At 42.3% G+C, this 10791-nt stretch overlaps 1 pseudogene; it reads right to left on the bottom strand.

The window, feature by feature from the left end:
• Positions 1–8930: 8930 nt before the first annotated feature.
• Positions 8931–10583, bottom strand: LOC110720772 (annotated as a pseudogene).
• Positions 10584–10791: the final 208 nt, after the last annotated feature.

A 10791-nucleotide genomic window follows, 5' to 3' on the forward strand; every position in this document is an offset into this window, starting at 1 on the left:
GCCAAGCACAAAAAAGCCGAAAGGCCTAAGTGCTTCGGCCCAAGGATCTGTGCCCAGAGAAAAAGGGCCCGAAAGGGAAAAGGCTAGCTCTTCAGCTGAGCCGCAAGACTAAGTGTGCTGCGCTGACCCAGAGCCTAGTTGGATGGACCCCATCCTAGCTTTCAAGCTTCGGGGAGAAACTCCTGAGGATAAAGCTTTGGCCTCCAAGATGAAGAGAACCAGTTCTAGGTTCATTGTCTTCAGGGGGGAACTTCTGAAAAAGTCCTTCTCAGCCCCATTGCTGAAATGCGTGGGACCAACAGATGCAGATTATATCCTGCGGGAGATTCACCTCGGCATCTATGGGAACCACATTGGGGGAAGAACCTTAGCCCACAAGGCATTGAGGGCTGGATATTACTGGCCCACCATGATCGCAGATGCTAAGGAGCTGGTTCGGAAATGCGAAAAATGTCAAAAATATGCTCCAGTTATCCATCAGCCAGCAAGGGATCTTCAGCCGATCCTTAATCCACTCCCGTTTGCCCAATGGGGACTGGATATACTGGGACCATTTCCAGAGGCTGTGTACCAGAAAAAATGGCTGATAGTTGGTGTCGACTACTTCAGTAAATGGATCGAGGCCGAAGCAGCCTCGAACATTACAGAGCAAACTGTCAGAAAATTTATCTGGCAGAATATCATCTCTCGCTTTGGCATCCCGAGAGTGTTTGTCTTCGATCATGGGAGGCAATTTGATAACTTACCGCTGAAGCGGTATACAGATCAGCTCGGCATCAGACTGGCATATTCAGCGGTATGCCACCCGCAAAGTAACGGACAAGCCGAAGCTGCAAATAAACAGATCTTAAATGCCCTCAAGAAGAGGGTGGAAGATCAAAAGTCCAAATGGCTAGAGGAGCTCCCTGGAACCCTTTGGTCCCTTCGGACAACTAAAAAAGAGGCGACGGGCCACTCACCTTTTGAACTGGTGTATGGTGCCGAAGCCGTCCTCCCAGTGGAAATTGGCTCTGAGAGCCTTCGAGTGCACCACTTCTCGGCTGAGAATGAGCGACTGATGAGGGAATCTCTCGATTTCCTCGACGAAGTAAGAGACTCAGCCCGAGATAGAATGGCCGCCTATAAGCAGAGAATCAGCAAATTTTATAACCGAAGGGTCCATGCAAGGCCTCTCAAAATTGGAGACCTTGTCCTTCGGAATGCTGCTGCAGTTCAGAAAGGCCGAATCCATGGGAAACTCTCAGCTGCATGGGAAGGACCTTATGAAATTTATGATGAGCTTCAGCCGGGGACATACCGCCTTCGGCAGTTGGATGGAACTGAGTTGAAAAATCACTGGAACGCTGATGTACTGAAAAAATACCATGTGTAAACCCTTCGGGGCAGAACAATCTTTGTAAGTACATTTTGAACTAATGAAAGGCCTTGGAGCCGCCATTTATATAAATGTTTACAACTTTTTATCCTTTCAAAATTTTCTTTGTTCTATCTACTCTTTAAGGGTTTTTTATTCAGCCTCGTCTGAAACCTTCGCCTTCGGGTAACTGGGTTTCAGATTGCTGACAAAACTCGTCTTTTTAAAGAACACTGGTCTTTCAGCTGAAGTCAAACTTCAGTAAGACTTGTTCTCCAAAGACATGAGTCCATGGACAATTCTGGGATATTGCCTTAACTGAGCCTTGTATCCCAGAGAGCCATTATCCGAAACATTGCCTTAAGTTGGCCCTGTGTTTCGGGTATCCATTTTTCAAAGATAGACAGAAAATCAAGGATAACAGCAACAGTTGAAAATTTTTATATCAGCCTCGTCTGAAACCTTCGCCTTCGGGTAACTGGGTTTCAGATTGCTGACAAAACTCGTCTTTTTTAAAAAAAAAGAACACTGGTCTTTCAGCTGAAGTCAAACTTCAGTAAGACTTGTTCTCCAAAGACATTAGTCCATGGACAATTCTGGGATATTGCCTTAACTGAGCCTTGTATCCCAGAGAGCCATTATCCGAAACATTGCCTTAAGTTGGCCCTGTGTTTCGGATATGCGTCTTTTTTAAAGAACACTGGTCTTTCAGCTGAAGTCAAACTTCAGTAAGACTTGTTCTCCAAAGACATTAGTCCATGGACAATTCTGGGATATTGCCTTAACTGAGCCTTGTATCCCAGAAAGCAAATATCCAAAGCATTGCCTTCAGTTGGCCCTGTGTTTCGGATACCCATTTTGAAGAAGTGAAGAAATTGCTTATTCAGCTGAAGTCATACTTCAATTTCTGGGGGGCAAGAAGCACTATCAGTGCAAGTATGTTCGGCAGAATTGAAGAAACAGAAACAGTAAAGCATTCAAAAACAAAGCAACTGAAGAAAAGAGCATCAGATATATAATTCATGCTCTAAAATTGAGCTACAAGTTCAATTTAACAGTATCGGCAGCCGCCCACAAGCGGAAAATAACAGCTGCCGAAATACGTACATAAGCAAAAAAAAAAAGTAAACTGTTGTACGACAAGGCAAGCTGAAGCAAAAAACAAGGCAAAAAATTCAGAAAGCGGCAAGTCTAAAGTTAAGCACATGATGAACCGCAAGATTCTGAAGACGACTGCCCGAGTTCCTATGCTTCAGCCTGAGGATCAGACTGATCAGCGTTGAGCCCCATGGTGGCCTCAGCCCCAGCAGCAGAAGAGGCGGGCTTTGCACTCTGCCGAGCCTCCCTTTCCCTCTGTTCAGCTTCCAACTCCATTCTCTCGGCTTCCTCCTCGGCTTCCTCAGCCTTAAGGATTTCAGCTTCGGCTGGAGTTGCATACTTCATATGAGGGTCTTCGGGATTCTGGACCCACTCAGCACATTTAGACCAGTCCAGCTTCGGTTCAGCATGAAGGCAGACTCTTCGGCATACTCGGAACCCGTTTCTGAAACCCATCTCATATTCCTCTTGGGTATAGACACGGACTTTGAGTAGAGCCTCAGCATCAGCCAGCTTCTTCTGGGTCTCCTCCAAGTCTTCCTTGGATTTCTTCAGCTCATCAGCGAGCTTGGAGGAGGAACCTTTCAGCTCATTCAGCTCCTGCTGAACTCGGGAAGCCTTTGTCTGAGCTTGGGTCACTTCGACTTTCTGGGTCATCAGTTGATCCTCAGCCTCGAGGAGTTTAGCTCTTTGGGCTTCGGCAGCAGCAGCAGCCTCTGAGAGTTGGACATCTTTGGCCAGGAGCAGCTCTTCAGCAGCCATTCGGCTGGCTTCAAGAGCCTCTAGACGTTGCTGCACTTCAGCTTGTGCAGCAGCTCCTTCCTGAATTCGGCTCTCAACAGCAGCCTTGAATTTGGAGACGTCCACTCCCATATGCTCCTGGAGGAATTTTTCCCCTTCCATCAGTGGGGGAAAAACTTCCTTCTCCATAGCGTCGCAGAAGGTTTTGAGGGCTTCAGCAGCTCTTTTCTCATACTCCTCACCCTTCTGCTGCTTCTCTTCAGCTGCTGCTTGCTTCAGCTTAGCAAGCTTTAATTCCTCTTCAGCCACCTTCTTGTCATGCACAGCAGCGTCTACCCTATCTTGTAGGGTATCTATCAGCTCTACAGTGAGAGTCTGATTGTGCACGAACTGAAAACAGGAAGACAAAAAAAGATATAAATAAAAAAAAAATATATAGAGCTGAATTTCAGAGGAATTGTAGACAAGGAAAATTACCTGCATCATCAACAGTTGGTTAGACCTGGCTGGGTCAGGAACTGATCTGCTGGATTCGCCCATCCCAGCAGTGGCCTTCAGCGACCAGATCCTTGCCCTATCTACTTCGGACATGCCAGCAAAATCGCCGAAGTAGGCTGCAGCTCCTTCTCGGTTCTGACCCCATATGAGGTCCCAGATGTGGTCTGGGATTGGAATTCGGGGGGCCGAGAAACCCATTTCTCCAGATTGCAGAGTCTGGAAAGAAGGGAAGGATGACGATGGAGCTTGATTAGCTTTGGATGGCTCAGCATCATCCTTCTCAGAGGAGTCAATTACTATGACCTCCTCTTCTTCAGGGGTGAGGACGAAAGCCTCAACCTCTCTTGCGATGTCTGCCGTGAAGCCCTCAGCACTGGACATCACGGCATCCTTATTTTCGTGCTCAGTAGCACTCTTCTTAATTTCTTCTTGGACCCCTCCCTTAGATTCGGGAGTTCTCTGATCCACCTCCATCTCAGGAGGTGGCGGAGGGGTCTTTTGAGGTGATTGGGGTGGCTGGGGAACCCTCGGCGATCCGTTGCCTTCCTCGGGTTCCCTTATTGCGACGCCGATGGTCATCGGCCTCCGCTGAAAGTCATGAGGGCCGATGATGGCCATCCTTCGGCGCCTTTTCAGAAGGGGTTGCTCGTCCATATCTGAGTCTGAAGACTCTCCTTGTATTTGGTCTTCGGGACGAGCAGGAGCTTTGCCTTCTCTGTGTCTGTTACTCTCTTCAGACTGTAACAGACAAGGGGGAAGAAGAATGTGAGTAAAAAAAAAAAAGAAAAAAAAAAAAGAAGAAAAGAAAAAAGAAAAGTTGTCTGAAAGCTCACCGAGGTCTTCAGCAAAGCCTCGTCTTCTTCAGCTGCTCTAGCTGCAGCTTCGGCTTCAGCAGCTCTGGAGGACCCTTCTCCTCCTTCGCAAGCTTCGAGAACCCGTGCAACCTCTTCGGCTGTGCGGGCAGCTTCAGCTTCTTCGTCCAGCAGCTGAAACCAGGGGTCTCTCTTCTTCCACCAAGGCTTCTGCCTCTGATACAGAGCAACAGCCTCAATTTGGAAGTGGGAAGAGTCTAGATGAACTTCCCTATGCCTCGGCTCAGTGATAGACGGGGCCCGTTCAGTTACAACTCGTTCTCGGTTGACACCAAGACGAGCGTAGTTAATGCCAACGTTGGTCTCGTCCCGCTCTGAAAAAGGAAAGGGGAAAGGTTAGTTCAGACAGGTTGGCACATCATAAAAAAGAGAAGCGAGAGAAGAAAAAGAGATAATTAAAAAGCCTCGGCCCCAGCCGAAGAAGCTTACCATCCTTAAACTTTCGGCTGAGGCCAACAGCTGCTAGCATGTTCTCTTGGAAAACGTAATGCGTATCGGGGAGCCAAGTCTCCGGGATATGCTGCATTCGGCCACTGCCCCCCCGGTTCGGCAGCTTGCCGAAGATATGTTGCTGATCCAGGTTCGGATCCGCCCCGTTATCTGCGGGGGGACCTAGACTTCCCATTTCGGGATTAGGCTCAGCGAGGTACCGGGGAGCACTGAAGACGCAAGGGTGGCCCGGATCTGTGGGTGCCCTAACCCAAATCCATTGACCTCTCCAGTCCTTGTCTGAAGAGTCGTTTGGCCACATGGTTAGGTATTGGGGCCGGGACTCAATCCGGTACCACCCAGAACCATGGCTTCCGTGCCCACTTTGAATATTTGGCACTAGCCGATGGAGCTTTTTGAAGCAGTGCAGGTTCGGCACGTACTTGAAGAACTTGCAAACCCATAAGTATGTCATCACCCTTCGGATGCTGGTGGGAGTTAACTGACATAGAGAGATGTTGTAATGGATCAGCAAGTCTCGGACGAATACGTCCAAAGGGAACCTCAGCCCATACTGAAGCTGTCTTGTGTACACCCCCACATACCCCGGGGGTGGACGATGGATTCTATCAGAGGCCGAGGGCATTCGGCACCAATATCCATCAGCTTCAAAAATGCCGTAATGCAACTCAATTTGCTCCGCAAATCGATATTGATCGGCATTCTCCACCCACCATGAGTAGGGGCGGTTCTTTATCATGGCTGAAGCAACTTCGGCATTCTCCCATTCTGAAAACCCGGGGAGGATATCCCAAAGGACAGCGGGAACTTCATCATCCCGTCCAGAAGCGCTCGGCTCCTCCGTTCTCTGAGGAGGAGCCGAGGAAAGGGGAGTCGCCCTAATCCCTTCAGCAGGGTCAGACTCCGGCCTTTGACCATTCCAGGTCCCAATCCTGTTCCTAGGATCGGGAATCGGCCTTGCTCTTCTTGGAGCACGGGCTCTACCTCTAACTCCTCTTGCCATTGATTATTTCGAAGAAAAAAGTCGAAAGAAAAGGGGAAGGAGTTCAAACTCGAAGAAAAATAAACTGAAATCAAAGGAATTTACCTTAATCTGAAGCGAAAGTTGCCGATTTACGAGTTCGTAGTGGCAAGTCTCAGTTTCTAAGCTTAATGCTCGGGGAATTTGCGAAGTTTTGATGCGGGTTCTTGGTTTCTCTCTCGAGAATTCTGGGTTTGTGTTGGTGAAGAAGTGAGGAGAGATGACGCGCCTCTGTTTATATCTCCAGGTACGGGATACGAGGAGTCTGCGTTTTAATTTCTCTTAAATACTCCACTAAGTAACCGTTAAACACATGATCTTGTGATTAAACTGCCCATTATCCGTCCAACTTCCACAATCACTAATCGTTGTTATCTCATTAATTACGGTTTAAATTCAAATTTTTGGATTAATTAAATCATTTACTTCCCTCCTTTTCTGAATTAAATCAAACCCGACCCGTCATCCTTCCGAATCGGGTCTGGGGGGCAAGTTGTTTGGGTCCAATTTAGTCCAATTGGGCCTAAGCACTAAATGATCCAATTAAAAGCCCAAGGTCAAGGTTCAACTCTCCAATTGTGTTAAAGTCAAAGGTCAGCCCACAAAGCAAGCCAATTGGGCTAAGGCCCAACCTCTCCATGTATGATGAGGTATAAAAGCCATCATATTGATTCATTCAAGGGGGATTCAAAGTCTGATTCATTCATAGATTCATATGTTGATTCATACATTCTGAGATATTCCACAAAAGCCTCAAGCAACAAACTCTCTTGCATAGTGTCTTCTTCTTACACATTGTACTGACTTTAGCATCGGAGGGGCCTTCCTCGGCAACACCCCCGAGGCTAGTTTACGTGTGTTTACTGTGCAGGAAATCCTCGGCCCAACATAACTTGGACCGAATCCAGCCTTCTCCATTTCAGCGGACCTTCGGCAAGGTCCCATTGTTTTCACCCGAAACACTTTCTATCCAAACAAAGTGTTATTGATGTAGCTAGATACCTAGATCAAGCAACCTTGCTCAAACAAGCTACATTGCTTGATCTTTCAAAGAAAACTTCATCCACTTATATTATGACACGTGTATGATAGAAACTGTTTTATTTATTTATGTTCCTAGCTACAATATTTTATAACTCACCATTGGAGTACTTTGTAGCTTAAAATATATTATTAGCTTAAAATTTTGATATAAAAGAACAATAAATAAATAACTAAGATGGTAAGGCTTGTAACTTAATACTTGTTGATCTCGAGTTTAAGTCTTGCTATAAGCATTTTTAGTTGTCAAATATAATACATGTTGTGGCAGTGACATGTCATCTTAGTGTTTAAAGGTGTGACACGTGGCATATATTGCTGACAATCTAACATGTTAAAAAAAGTGACACGTGACACATATTCTATTTTAGGAACGCTTTATTATTTCAAATATCAATTTAACAGTCAATATTTATCAAAAATTTATTTATCAGGATGGAAATTTTGGGGTTCTACGATGGAATATTGTACTGATCGGTTTCACAATCTAGAGTTTGTCGTTAATATAATATCTGTTTCACATATACTATTTGAAAAAGGAAAATCACATGGCTACAATAACACTGACTCTTGATAACTTCCAATAAACACATCAATAATTACTCTCATCTCTTTAGCTCCAATCTTTTTAATGTTGTCTACAGTGGCGGAGCCTGGATTTTGACAATGGTAGGGCACCACCAATCCCCGTATTAATTGACAACTAATATTAACACTTTAACTAATAAAAAAAAAATTAAAAATTAATATCTCATCCCTCTATTCTGAAATGTGTTTCATTTTATAGGTTCAAATAACATAAATATTGGATACTACTTGTATTAACCAAATTTGTAACCAACAATTCTAGGTACATAAGTACTTAAATTTTAACATAACAAGAAATGCAATAATTAATGACATTTTTAAAGAATCATATCAACATATAGCATAATTCTACCATAGGCTCATAACAATCTTAAAAATCATACATAGTACTTTGTAGTAATCAAAATAGAAAAGGGGAGAAAGAGGAGAGAGAATAAAAAAGGGGAGAGAGAAGATCTAAAGAGTCCTTTTTTTTTATTAATTAATGTATCACATGAATTTTGTAAGCAAAAGTAAGTATAAAGCATTCTCTCTTCTCAGCAAGACAAGTACTTGTTTCCAAAAAAAAAAAAAGCGTTGTACTTGTTAGGCATTGTGTGGAGCGTTATAAAAAATTTAACTCCTCTTTTTTTTTTAAATGATAGGGCACGTGTCCTACCAGGACCTATGCCAGCTCCGCCTTTATTTGTATATATAATAAGCCCTTTTATAACCAACTTAAATTAAAATTACGATTTTCATTAATTGCTCAAGTAATGCTATGTAGTTATTACGAGGAAGTACTAATGAAGGTTTGATATGTATTTGCAAATATATATCACCTTAAAATATTAAAAAGTATTGTAAGCACATGGGGGTGAGAGAAAGGAGGAGAGAGATTAACAAGTGGGACCAATTTTTAAATGTACCACTAAAAACTTATATAATATCATTGAATATGTAGTTATATTATTTCTATGCGTAGTTGGTACTACTAAATGAATATATAGTACCATTGAATGAATATATAGTACCACTGAATGTTCAATGATACTATTTGATCATCTAGTGATACTATTAATCACCCAGTGGTACACTTAAATCCAGCACGTGGGGGTAAGAGAAAAGGAGGAGAGAGATGAGTAAATTTCATGCGAAATGTCTCAAATGCCCCTTGATATGTATATACAAGTACCTATCAAACCTCCCTTTGGAAGGCCTCTAGTTATTACATATAGTGATTACAAAAGACAATCCAATTAAATTCCTCGAAATTAATTTGGCCAAATTTCCACAACTAATATATTATAAATATGTTACGTATCAAATGCCAGCTAGCTAGAACTCATACTAACAATGTACATGGTGATCTCTAACCACAATACCACATAATAATCTACTTATATAGAATTACAAAATTATGTGTTATAGTAAATATGTGGATGACATAATACACCATACCCAATGCATAGATTCCTCAAAGAAATACAAATACAAAATACTCCATAATTTAAAAGTTTAAACCACCTTGACGAAATTTTCTTACAAAAAATTCATCAAATTTCTCAATCATATCACGAGTGATGTAATTAGCCCAATCACCAACTTCACCCTTTTGAAAAAAGATCTTATTATGCACCCCTGAAGACAATTTCCCATTCTTGTTTACCTCCAAATTGCTCAAATTATCAAAGTTACACGAACCAAGTATTTCTTCAATAACCCCATTATTTTCCCCCTCTAAAGAAAAAGGACACCCTCAAAATTCAGCCAATTTTTTCAAATACAACTTAGGTTGTTCTTTTAGCTCTTCATATTTCAAGAAAAGAACCTTGTTAGGATTGTCTAAGTTATACTTCCAATAGCACAAAACATGATCCGAAAAAGGTCCACAAAAGTTAACACCTTTGCAAAACATGTCAAACGCCTCTTCTAGTGGGAGTTTACCACAATTTTGAGGCCTAAACTTGTTTGCAAAGTGCCATAATGAAATGAAGGCATCCTTTAGGTCCCTAGCTAGGTACACAACTTTGCAGTCTTTCCTTGATGGATAACGGTAATGATTTGACAGATAAGTGAGTAGAAAACAACCTAGGAGAGGGCAATTCTGTTAAGTCAGGGACTTAGTGATCAGCATACAGGTTAAGCTCTAAGTAAGGTACTAACTCATGGGGGTTGTTTGAGAGAAGTGGGTGGTTATTTATTCTCGGGGGATTGATTTTCCGGTTTATGACAACGTATGCTAAGGCTTTGAGCCATGTTGTGCCGCATTTAGGGTTAGTGGCGAGGATGATATCGGTGTCACGAGTTTGGAAGTGGCGTTGGCATGAAAGCATACCTTGAAGCATCCTAACAGGATACCAAAACTCTTGGTACCGGTAAATATGGGATAGAACCCAAGATTCTTGTTCTTTGGGTAAGGTGGAGATTAAGGTTGATATTCTTGGGTTATGTCATCTTCTTGCAAATATTTGGCCAATTTGGGAGATGGAGTTTTATCTTTTGGAGCATGATGAGAAAGGGTTGATATTAGATTAGCTGCCATGAAAAAAAATATTGTTGGCCTTGGATAATTGAACACTTAACATAGGGTTAATATATAGAGAAGTTTGAGCATATTGTTTATTTTATTTTATGTTAAACTTTTGGTGTTATTCAACTACTCATAGTTTTTTTTTTTTTTTTTTTTTTTTTTTTTTTTTTTTTTTTTTTTTTAATACATTATTACCACAATAAAATGCGGTTTAGTCTAAAAAAACTTTGGAAACTACACCTAAACAACCTGCAAACTACGATTTGGTTATATATGAAAACTAAACCACAATTTTCATACCACAAACCGCATCAAAATGCAAAATTTCGATTTGGTGTATAGTCCACAACGCAGTTTGAGCAACCATACCTCTTATCCCTAAATTAAATGTTGAAATACGGAGTACTACGATTTTATTTAGGATTTGATCGTAATGATTTTAAGGTTGTTGGTTTTAAGCTTCGTGATTGTACAACTTTTAAGTTGTCGACATAATATAATTCTCTTAAAACTATGTTTAATTTAAACTAATTAATTCGATAAGAGATGGAGCAAACCTTTATATCCTGAAAATTAGATGATACACCCGGGTGCACCATGCTCATAGTGCACCCGG

Source organism: Chenopodium quinoa, unplaced genomic scaffold (assembly GCF_001683475.1).
Source record: "Chenopodium quinoa cultivar QQ74 unplaced genomic scaffold, ASM168347v1, whole genome shotgun sequence".
NCBI lineage: Eukaryota > Viridiplantae > Streptophyta > Magnoliopsida > Caryophyllales > Amaranthaceae > Chenopodium > Chenopodium quinoa.